The sequence below is a fragment of the Rhyacophila brunnea genome, unplaced genomic scaffold, assembly GCF_057557595.1.
Source record: "Rhyacophila brunnea isolate RB1 unplaced genomic scaffold, BYU_Rbru_1.0 scaffold_12, whole genome shotgun sequence".
NCBI lineage: Eukaryota > Metazoa > Arthropoda > Insecta > Trichoptera > Rhyacophilidae > Rhyacophila > Rhyacophila brunnea.
In genome coordinates, this window is record NW_028232774.1 from 10,910,340 (window position 1) to 10,923,115 (window position 12,776).

Genomic DNA, 12,776 nt, shown 5'->3' on the forward strand with positions numbered 1-12,776 from the left:
CTTTAGTCACTTGAATCCGTCATTAGCTCTCCGAAGACCAGTGATCTTTTAAGTTTAGTTTGTAGACGAAGTTGGGCCAGCTTTATTTTTTTCGGCATACGAAAAAATTCCCAAATAATCAGTTAAATAGTTATAGCCACATAAATGGTTTAGTCGTGATGAATGTGTAAACCTGTAACATGTAATAATATAATTCACGTTTCAATAAACGTGAGTTACGGAGTTTCAGTATAATCTAGCCCTGTTTTCATTTCTATAATAGAATTGTATTTTAGCCCTGTCTCTCTCACGTGCCTTTCGAATACCACCCCATCAAAGGATTGCAGAGGGCCAGAGGTATCAGTAGGTACATACATAAAGAAAGATCTACTCGACCCCTTCTGCGCCACAGGGCGAAAAAGAGTGAGAAATAAATTGAGTTTAGTAGCGTGGCTGTGTGGTTGGTAATAGGTATATTCCACTGAATGAAAAACTGTCACCGGCACTGTTTAATTAAGTGTTACTTAGAGCTGTATTCTTCAGTTACTTTGTGGATAGTACGCAGTGGCGGGTGCCAACTACAATTATTTTTGCAGTAGTATTTTCTGACCGGCCGCAAGCTGACTGAACAATGTAGTTGATACACTGCAGTCCGTAGCTATAGAATACAAATAAAGTAGAATACCCTATTTATATTCATTTCATAGTCTTCAATCGTCAAAACTCAAGACCAAATAATTATTATCAACTTGGCAAAGAGTAAACAGTAACCGCAAACCAAATGCTGCGTTCAATATGGATAAATAATTGCAAACGACACGTCGATACTTATGCAGATAGAACAAATGTTTGCAGTCTCAGAATTCCGCTCCATTTCTTTATCTCAAAAAATAGGGATTAAAAATAACAGAGGGTTGGAGCGGACCCTTTTTAGAGTTGCTCCGCTCCGGGGCGTAATACTTGCTCCAGCTCCGCTCCGGGTAAAAAGTTTTAATATATGTATTACATATAATAAAAAATACATCCGTAGCAGTGGAGCATTACAAATTTTCGGTGCTCCAGGTAAATCTCCATTGCTCTACTGCTCCGTGATCCTGCTCCGAGCTCAACTCCAACGCTTTGGAAAATACTAAAATCAAATTTTCAAAAATTTGTCAACAAAAAATTATATTTTTGTCAAGCAAAGAGAACGACTGATAATTTATACATAAACCACATTTAAAAATTCCAAAGATACCATCAACCTTCACTTTTTCGGAATAACGAATCGGACAAAAATCTAAACTAAATCGTCAATATAGAAATATGAAAATTATTTTGTGCTTTTTGTGGTTGCACATTTTTACAATTTTTCCCCGATCCCAGGATCCCCTGGTATTTAAAAAAAATACCGCAATCCCAGGATTGATCATTCTATCCAGAATGGTACATAATCCCTGCATACCTCCAAGATGCTCTCTGATGTGCGACTGGAAGCAAACCGACCATAAGCTATTTCTACAACCAATATGCCATGGCTGTGATTGGATAGCGCTGTATGCTGTGTGTATGTAAAGTAATCGTCTTGTTTACCCGTCCAATATGTCCATGTGGCGGAGAAATACAGGATGCAAACCATTCTCTGGGAATTCCTAAAATATATACGGAAAGGGAAGAGCTGCTTAAGTCGGCTCAACTAGGAATTTCGCCCACCGTCCAACCTGGTCGCCACAGAGGCCAATTTTGTTGCAATTAGAAAATTTGAGGCGTCATACTGCCAACGTGAAGATCCCTTTGTATTAGCTTTTGTTACTTACTACAATTTCTAATATTGCTTCTATGTGCTCATCTACTTATCCCATGGGTACTTACTCTTAACTTAAAGTCATGTAAATTCAATCAAAGCACATTTGAGTGCATGGCGACCTCAGTCTTGAGTAACTGCTCCTGATAAATTCCCAGGCATTAAAAAAAATGATGCTTCACATCCAAACGTAGGGTCCTGTGATACGCCCGATTAATACTGGGTGTGGAGCGGGGCGGTGTGGATTGATGGCGCCATTAACTTCAATGTATGTAATGTAGAGACGAAAGTGGGGGTTGCAATAGATATACGCGAAAGAGCAGGGGGATTTATGGTTCCGCGTACAATTAATTAAAAATAATTACAAGATAAAAATAACTTTTTATATACCACGTTTTCAAATTTCTGTTGAATCATATAAACTTGACAATTCTATGTATTAATAATTTAGGACAAATAAAGCAATTGTCAACAAATCATTTTTTTGCTATTTTGCAACAAACAAATATAGAATACTAATATGTCATTTTGATTTCCATAGTAACGAATATATTAATAATTTAGTTGTTAGGACCAACCCCTTAGCAACCAATAATAGTGGATTGGATTACGGATTTCTTCCGAAATAACTTTTCATGCAAAACAGAATTAACTGAAAATGAATTCAATTCTACTTCGAGATGGCTAAAGGTATTAAAAGAATGAAATGGCATCGTGTTCTGATATATTCTAAAAGTTTCAAATGTTTAGCTAGTCGGGAAGTTAGTTAAAAATCGATTGCAAGATTTGTACTGGATAAACAACCACCGTACAAACAAGAATACGAGCTAAGAAAAAAGTTGTAATAAAATACGGTCAGGTCGGAGTATTAGTACTAAGCACCTACTTGATCGCGTATCTTACAATATCATTATTCATTAGGTTGATTGATTCAAAAATATATTAAGTATACATGCAACCAATAAAAAACGGTCAGATATTGAATGTCTGCTCTACGAATCGATTAATTACCTTCCATCGATCATCATCAATATAACCCACGGGTTAATTAATATATACATAATATACCTAATGCAGTATATTATATGTATGAATATTGATGAATGCAATCTTTACTGAAGTTAACCAATGGAAATCCACAATAGATACCGATCAACTTATAGATGTGTGATTATAAGGCATTGTGTGAGTACAGAGTACAGACCTATACAGCAATTTTAACCAAAATAATAACAATTCAAATATCCTTATTCAACACTAATAATATGTTTGTACAACAAAAAAAATGCTGATTATTACTTAAAAATATACACTTCACGAGTAGCGCAACGTGGCATGAACAGATGGATGTTGGGCATAACGCGGAAAGATCGCAAAAAAAAAACAATGTGATAGAGGTCGCTAAGCAGATGAAATTGTAATGGGGTGGCATGTCACTCGCCCAGTGGACAAATGCCGTCAAACAGTGGTATCCATGCCCCCTCACATCCTAAAGTGGGCCCCCAGGTTAGGATCTTTGGCGGTCCCCCTTACTTTTCGCCAAGGTTAAAGGAAGTGTGATGCCCTACCTACAGTAACGTTTTCCAAATGGCGTTCTATGTAAAATGAAGGGTATTCGGTGTAATTTTAGTGATTTAAGGAGTTATCGGATAAAAAAATAAACAATAATCAAAAGTTGTATCGCGCGCGCAACCATATATATTTTGATGATGATTAATGTTGAAGTAAAATAGCGCCAAAATATTGAGTATTAGAGCAAATTTACGATGTCTGTGTTTATCTCACTTAACTGGTCGACTCACCACGCCGGGCCTAGTCATGTCAGCTCCCCCCAGTGGAGGCCATGGTGGTACCCAAAGAGCACTAAACGCCCACAGGGACGCCCAAATACCCGTTGGATAGACGAACTCATAAAGTTCGATGGACGTATGTGGCAACGAAAAAATTAAGACCAAGAAGAGCGGACTGAGTTAGGGGAGGCCTTCATCAAGCAGTGGATCGACCCTGGCTGATGATACACTTTATGATGTAGGTAACTTTTCTGAAAATATAATATATTACGTAATTCGAGAGTGGTACGCTCTACTTAATCTGAGTAACTCAAAAGGCCGCAAGTGAAAATAATTGTAGCTTTATAGGAGAGCAATTTGAAATATTAATTAAGTACCTATATTGGTTTCGTCATCCATATATTGTCCACTAACTATCCTAACCTTTAAATTATGTAACTTCGTCACGTAATAACTATTGCTGACGCACATCTGGGATACTGAAGATGACATTCTAATCAATCTAACTCCATAAATAACAATGTCCACTACGTAATTTAGACTAACAATATTAAAATTAATACTTCTTATGTGTCTTTAGTTATATTCGTGACAATGTATCGGTTCATGTTAGTTTATAATGTTTTAGTCTTTAGTGGGTAATTTATTCATTGCGTTTAAATGTTTAGTATAATATATTTAGTTAACCAACGCCAATATAGGTAAGTAGTTGATTATACTCAAAACATTTTCCCGTGTTTCGCCCTGGGTTTAGGTTTAATCGTTAGTCAGTTTGTGCATGTCGCGTAATATCATGTGACGTCACAGTAAGCTGCCGCTACGGGAAAAACGTGTGTAATGTCGTTTTTATTGGTGTTTAAAATGTTATCAGGCTGATACTCCCATCCCGTAGCACATTTTGAATCTTTTGAATGAGCATTGTCAGTTAGCAAAATCTGCCGAAATGACCGGAACAGCAATGAGGTCGCCTCACGTTGTACCGCACTGCATCGACACCTGCATGGTTCCGTTCAAAATATTATTGAATTTACAGACTCGTTACTAGGTTACTCCATCATTGAATTGACAGAAATCGTGTTCATTCAATATATTCTGCAAAATGACGAAACCATAGACGAAATTTATCGCCGTGACAGCGTGGCAGTACGCGACATACATCTCAATAATCACAACTTTAATGTTGAAAATGGCAGAAAAATAATAAATTTTATTAATCACTTATTGTCCCTATGCAGATAGGGTTTCATACTTATCGATTTTTCCATAACCAAACATTTCATTGAATGTACAATGGAGGCTGATGATTTACGATGGAAGAAAATACCGCACAATACCTATAATATTTATGATTCCGCTGTTTGGATGCCAAATATTACGTACTCATAATAGAAAAAGGGGTCTGCGAATCGAATAATATAATAATATATTCTGAAACGCTGACGTAAAAGAAAATCATAAAAATGTGGGAATCACACGAGTGTAAACTAAATAAATTGTGTACCTATTCGTGATTCATATTTTCACAGATTAGAATCACAAGATGCAATATTTATAATCATTTAAACGTCGCGTCGCGTTGACATTCCTACATTTTTTTGTTATCATTTTTGAAATCATGTCAAAACACGCGATGAAATGTGTATATATATACCAACAGTACCAACACAACAACGCAAATTAAAACCTACTCTTTTTTAAATTTATGGCTGTTTGTATTCCCAGAACGTGCAACTGGTTAATAAAATAGTGGATAGGTAAGAGTTGTTTATTCACACAGAACAGATAGCATAAAATATACAACAAAATAGTTATGTACCTACTACCTATATAATGTAGGTCATTTATTATGTACGTGGCTTCTGGAAGTAGGTATGTAAAAGCAACAAAGTTTCATGTACCTACTAGGTGGTTCAACCAAACCAAAAAATTCAAATTCGTAAAAATTATTGTATAATAGTCAATCCACCAATATAATTAATGTACTTATGATGTCAGCCCATCTATTCTATACACAAGGCTGCTGTCGGCGGCTATCGAGGCTAGTTTACCATATTTTACTATTTTTATGTATTGAGGTATTATAAGTTAGCCGCCTAAACTGTCAAAACTGTCTATCTCGCTCTAAAAGTTAACACATATCTAGCTCTTTTTGACAGTTCAAACGGTTAACTTATTGTAACAATTAATTACCTCAATACATACATAATATATGATAAACTACCGTCGATGACCGCCGATAGCAGCCTTGTGTATGGAATAGATGCGCAGGTATCGATACTGTCGATTTAACATGTACCTATGAAGCTACGCCACGATGGACGAGCGGCTCACGTCAGTTTATAATCTCGTGGGTTCCAGATTCGAATTTTGGTTCTGGCGAATACAAATTGTTGTTCAATGTATGTTTGGAGTCATAGTATGGAGCTAATAGATTGAACATGTGGCTGACATCAATTTCTCGTAAAAATAAAAAAAATATTAATACAAACCTCCATTCTGTAGAAACCCATATTATGATCTTCTTAGGATCGAATAAGTCCTAAAATTTATTACATTTCGTCGGTTTCTATATAAATTAGGTGGCGATTTTATGTATGTATTTTATTTTGCTAATAAATTGTAACGTATAATACAGAAAATAACGTTCTCGTCTAAAATATGATATTCTTTATATTGACAAAGGGGCTTAAATATGGAATAAAATTCATACGGCTGAATACATTAGATTAGATACACCTTCATAGATAGGCATGGGCAGTGAAACATCTTCTGGTGCACCTGACTCTATATCCACCCTCGATATTAACCAGGGGTGGATGTATCGATACTCTTAGTGCGAACAAAAGCAAGGCCCCGAGCGCTGATAAAAAAGAGGTACATTATGCAAAAGTACTATTAGGGCTAGGCAATATTATTTCATTTTCTCTATATCGTTTTTTAAACCCGCGAATCACTCGACATGACAAGGACAATTTTATTAACATAGGTACTAGCTTTATTGACCACAGACATTTCTAGATTCGCATTATAAAGGATTTTATATACATACCTATCTACCATTTTTTTTTAGATTATCTACCTACTTTACAATTATTTTTAATATATCTGTACCTGAGGGCCAATAATATATCGTAATGTTCAAATATAAGTCTATCGGTAAATTATTGTAAGATTTTTCAGCTGCTCGATGTCGATGGACATTCGGCTTTCTGGTTTCAAAAATACGCAAAAGATGAATTGACTTTGAAAAATATGATAATACCTATGTACTTTACGAATAACATCATTCTGTGGTACTAATTTTATTTGGCTTTGAGGGAGGTACACGCTTATGTATCCTATTTCTGAAAAAAACAATACGTAAGTAAGTATGAAATGTGGTGTTTCGGGTCACTCGCTATATTAGGTAGGCAGCTAAGTGTAAAATATGTGGTGTTCATATTGGTGTTTAAATCCACACCTGCTATAGGTAGAAGTACCTATTGTCTATTTTATTTCGCAGCTGGCAAGACACTCAATATTGTAACGAATTTTATTGGTAACGAAACGATGTAGCCAAGCCAGACGAAAACAGCGGGAAAACAATGCAATAAAAGGTTGATACAGACAGATAATTGGTTTGGACAATGGACAAGTAATTATTCGCTTCTTATATGGATAATCAGACGCTGGAAAAATACGTAATATTACATAAAATAATCATAGACCATAATAGCATTATGCCAACTTTAAATGCGTTTTAATATCAACATTATACATATTATAATATACTTAATATAATATTAAGTTTATAACACTGGTATAGTAAATGCTGAACATTTTTTTCACTGATATAAAAGACGAAACACTTTGTGTGGGAATTGTTAATTATTATGTAAACACCACCAATTAGAAAATATTACATTAGGCCAGTGGTATTCAAAGTCGGGGCCGTGGGACGCCGCAACCAACCCCAAGAACTCATGATAACCTCAATTAATATTTTTCTCGTGATATAAAAATGATTTTTAAACATAGATTTAATATAAGTACCTACCCATAAATAAAAGATAAAAATTGAATACTCATATAGTTTTTAAACCTATCCCAGCAGATTAAGGAAAATGAAAGGAAAGAAGTTAAGTCAGAATAAAAATAAAAACTTTTCGTGTAACCGTTTAAGTTAGCAAAGTAAAAAAAACAATGTAGTACTTCAGTAGGTAAGTACTTATTTAGAGTTAATCAATTTACATAGATTTTGAAAAGGGGTAGCATTTTCGGTCTGCTTAGTTACAGCACTTTGTCAAGGTATGTCACCGGATAGGTGTGCATAGTTTGATTCCAAGATTTGGGAATCCCATCCCACCAACTAGTATATTTTTCATGCGCCGTGAAACAAAAAAGTTTGAAAACAACTGCAGTAGGTAGGTACTTATAATTTAGTTTTAAGTAGCCACTGAATTATTAAAATAAACGGTCGTTTATGTATCTGCAGGTAGGTAAATACATAATTATGTCATAATAAGTCATAACACTCATAACAACATTGTAACTACTGTTTCTATGGTATAAACAAGAAAAATACAATGAGTAGGTAGGTACCTACGTAACTAGTGGATATGTAGCTACTTATATACTTAATTAGTAGATAATTAAGTCGGCATGCCACATAATTATGTTTTGCATATAAGTACCTACAAAACGTCCTATGAATAATATAAAGTACTTCTTGCAATATTATTAAATTTATCATTGTGCATTGATGTAATTTTCTTTTTGAAAATAGAATTTAAAAATCTGTGAATAATAAAACCTGGATAACCAGTGGCGCCGGTTCATATTATACTTATAGCAGGTTAGATTAATTATTTATCGTACCTATTCGTACCCTAGGTAGGTATATTTTTGTTTCTGAAAATAATATAAGTAGGTAGGTAGGTCTACTTATATATTTGTGAAATTATATAGTTAACGTAACTGATTGTTTATTTAGCTGATTTATAACATTAAGTAGATCAACACTAACTTCTTTATTTATGTTATGAATAATTTATTACAAATAATAGCGAAACTACTAAAAAGATGGCTTGTAAAACTTTTGGGTGAAGTTTTTCTTTCAGTTATTCCATATAAATAATTAAAATCGGGCAACCATTAGTGTCAGAAATTAAGCCGAAATGAATATTCAATCATATACCTAATAAAAATGTCTAGAACTGCTTTATAAACTTTTGTAATTATGATAGTGCGATTTAAAAAAAATCTAGAATTGAATTGAACTTTTGACGATCATTGTTTTGCGATATCATTAATTTAGAGAAGTTACGTTAAATTCTCTATACAAGTTAGTTGAATGATATAAAAATTGCATAATGCGTATCACCGTTTGTATGTAATCCAATAATGATACAAAATAATGTAATACTTAAAAGAATATTTACGTAATTTCATTCAGAATGTTTAAAAAAAAAAACAATTTCCATAGGTAATCAACATTGAAAGAAAACTAGGTACATAGCGTCAACGTTGCTTAGGTCATAATATTATCACCGTTGTCCGGTATTTCTCAGGAAATCTACACAACCTTAGAATAATTAATAAGGTCAATTTTTTAAATTGGTAATTCCATAGTTAATGACACAAATAACACGACATAATAGCAAATCATTAATTATACGTACCTACTAAGAAAATATTATAGACTACAAAGTAATGTAAAAAGCTAAAGCTTATAAGAAACCGGAGGCGATCAAATATATTTAGATTTGCATCACCTGTTTATAATCTCCACATTGTAAATGTAAATCTTCATTGACATTTCCCATGTTCTTAAAAATAGGTCGACACAATTTTTGGTTCTCAATAGCACATACTTACCAACGACGACCGAGGTCGTAGCTCGTAACTCGCATTTTAACCTAGCTCCCATTCAAGGTTGACAACTCTCTTTAGGACAAAATACAATGTGAGTAAGTGGCCGATACGATTCGTTGCCAATTAATAATAAATAAATCAACACGCAACACTTACGTAATGTATAAAAAAAGATTCCCAATAAATCCGATCACGAATCAAACTGAAGCACCGATGCACTGTTCACTTCGAGTCGGGAAGAAAAGTGATGTTTCATCATTTAATAGTTTGCGACAAGATTGCTAGACCACACTAGTAAACTAAATCACAATATTATGTGTTTTTATTGTTGTGAATCATTTATATTAATACACTAAATACGATTTAAAACTGAAAAATTACTCCAGGCAATTTCGCTCACTAGGAACTACATACATACATAGTTGTACGTCACTGCGGTACTTTGACGTTTCAAATTATTTTGCGTGTGTCGCTACCTAGTGGATATTTCCAGCATTACAAATTGTCAAGATGTTTGCTTATTTTTCTACAAGAATTTTGGATTGAATTTTATAAATAAACATCGAATACATAAATATGCCAAACTAAATAATATGTTGGCGTACATATGCAATCAGTTCAATAAAAATTTAAATTTTATATCCGAAATTTGAATAACGTTTGTTGCGACATCTATTGTAAAATAAATAAAGTATTATTTCAATTCCCAGCAGAACTGCTGTAAAAATCGAATACCTACCTATTATATTAGTTTTTTAAAAAAATATGACACTTGACAGGACTTATAACTGCATCCATTGGATTCCATTAATTAATGTTCTTTACCAATTTAGTCATCCAGATTATTTTCCGACTGCCTTTCTACAAGACATGCTTACTTTTCACTGTCTTGAATCTCGTCAGTCTCTTCTGCTCTTGAAACACTTTTGCCTGTTATCGAGAGGATGGTCTCCAATTCTGGTGTCCTAATGAATTTACCATTGCCATGATTTATTCTGGATCGGAACCGTTTCCTCATGTCAAGCCTATCAGGCACCACTAGTGAGGGGTGCAAGATTAGTCAATGCGCTCCCTAAAGACATATACATTTTCAATGATGTACTTAGCATTTTATTTTTGAAACTTTATGTCTGTATTAAATTGTAAGTACTTTTGATTTTATTTTAGTTATTATTATTTTGTATATTCTCTTCTCTCATCAGGCTAATATTTCTTATAATGTAAATCTCATGTTGTGTATGTCTTGAATTTAGATTTGTTATGTCCATAATATTTCGTTTTCTTAAATAAATAAATATGATGAAGCATGTGAGCTCAAGTGACAAATCTGTTATGTATTTGAACTGCATGCAGAGGAGTGGTTTTCAGGTACAATTTTGATCCAGATTTTGCTGTCAACTGGGTTGACCCCACTCTTGGTATTATGTATATGACACACAAGGTCTGTGTCGGTGGAAGAACCATGGCACTCATGGTACACAATCATCTGAGGCATCCAATGTTAGCTTTAATCTAAATGACAAGACAGCGAAGACGAAACATAAGGGTACTGATGATTCGAATAATTCTGACCGTTCAATAACCACTTGTGGATGTGACAAGTCATAATAACTCGACGATTACTCATGGTTATAGCTGCAGATCAGGTGTTTATCGCTAGATAAAAAAATAAGTGTCTGGGTATGGGGAATGTACACGGATAACTGCGGGAGTCTTGTGGTTGAAGCAACTAGAAGCTGTTAGGAGTAGGCGGGGTAAACGCAGAAATATTTTTGAAATGGACCCCCCATGTCATTTTTTAGTGTGGCGTGAGTGCCTGCATTTGAAAAATAGTGATATCCGATAATAATACCTACTAAGTACAAAGATTAGATTATAGCGTTGAAACCGGCTATATTGCGCAATATTCAATATCGCTAGCCAACAACATTTGACAGTGGAAGAGAGTGGGTGGTGGACGAAAATACGCTCGAACAGGGTTGTACAATATTTATTCGACAGCCATAAAGTACACAAACACATATGTCACAGGCACAACATGAGAATAATCAAGGCGAAAAAGTCAATAAAAAAAAAACAAAGCGTGGCACGAGGCGGCGGCTGTTGTAAGCCCGTGGTTAGGCAGGGGACGCTGGTCGCTGCAGGGCGGCACAACACAAGGCGCAGGCTGCAGCGGGCACAAGACGTGGCACGGACTGGGGCGCACGCTGCTGCGGGACACAAGGCGGCACGGACTCGGAGCGATATCGCGGGCACTACGTTACGAAATCAAAGACCAATATGGCTGGCCCGGGCGCGTATCTATGTTATTCTACTTGAAGACGACAAGATGGCTGACACGGCGGTGCAGCGTGTATGGCGAGGTTCTGCGAGGACCTTTCGGGGTGACGAACTGGCGGAAAAGAGGCCAGGCCGGCTGGAGCCGGTCGGTTTTATTGTCCACCCACGCGTCAGTGGACGTCTCGCTCCTTCCGCGCAACTCTCTCTCTGATGGCGGCGGTCTCGGCCATCCGGTTCCTGTATTGCCATAGTTCGGACCCAGAGAGAACTTATGGCAAAAAATGTTGCCATTTAAATGATATTTAAAATTGCTATTTAACACATTGATCGCCAACTAGTTTTACATAAAATAGTTAAAAAATGATTATTTGTTTTTAAGGTATTATTTGATAGGTTATGAAAGAATATGTTTTTTTTTCATTTTGATGATTTTTCTACGTAAATATTGGTTTTTATGATGTGCCGGCCACATGTGTCCGTCGCGGCGCCAACAAGTTAATTTATTCTATTGCGCCGTGCCGGCCATTTCGCCGGTCACCTGTCCATATGTGTTGACGAGAGCATGGTGCCATTTCGCGGTCGAATTATATTTAGATTTAGATAGTATAATAAACATAAAAGGCACAAATACGGAATAAAAGTTTTCAAATTGAGTAGTATAATACCTGGATACACATAAACTGGAAATATACGTATACATACCTTATAATCATTTTTGTTATTCTATTTTTTTATTATTTACATATTTTTTATAACTTACATTTTTATAATCTATTTAATTTTTATTTTTATATCAATAAAAACACATTTACAATTTAAAAGGAAAACTTTTTTTTTCATTATGTACATTCTTTACATTAGTGAGCCTATATTTTGTGACTGGGAAGACATATTTTCAGGCCAAGTGGCAGTAATATACAGAAGGGCCATGCCGGTCACCGCATATCGAAAAATGCACTGCGAGCGTGCTCGCCGGCGCTGTAGAACAACTCTAAGGCAGGTCTTCTTTGCCGGTCACCGGTGACCCCCATGGCCCCCTGAACGTAATCCAATGCCGGTCACCGGTGACCCCCATGGCGATCAACGTGTTA

General features: G+C 35.4%; 1 protein-coding gene across 4 annotated transcripts in view; it reads right to left on the bottom strand.

The window, feature by feature from the left end:
- LOC147077757 (oxysterol-binding protein-related protein 6-like) overlaps positions 1 to 9,876 on the bottom strand; it is a 109,904-nt gene extending 100,028 nt beyond the window's left edge. For 3 of the 4 annotated variants that reach the window (XM_085960768.1, XM_085960770.1, XM_085960766.1), the window contains exon 1: positions 9,562 to 9,876. The gene's annotated coding sequence lies outside the window, so the exon portion shown is untranslated. The remainder of the gene's footprint in view (positions 1 to 9,561) is intronic. The other variant, XM_085960771.1, reaches the window with a different exon arrangement.
- Between the last annotated feature and the right edge of the window lie 2,900 nt (positions 9,877 to 12,776).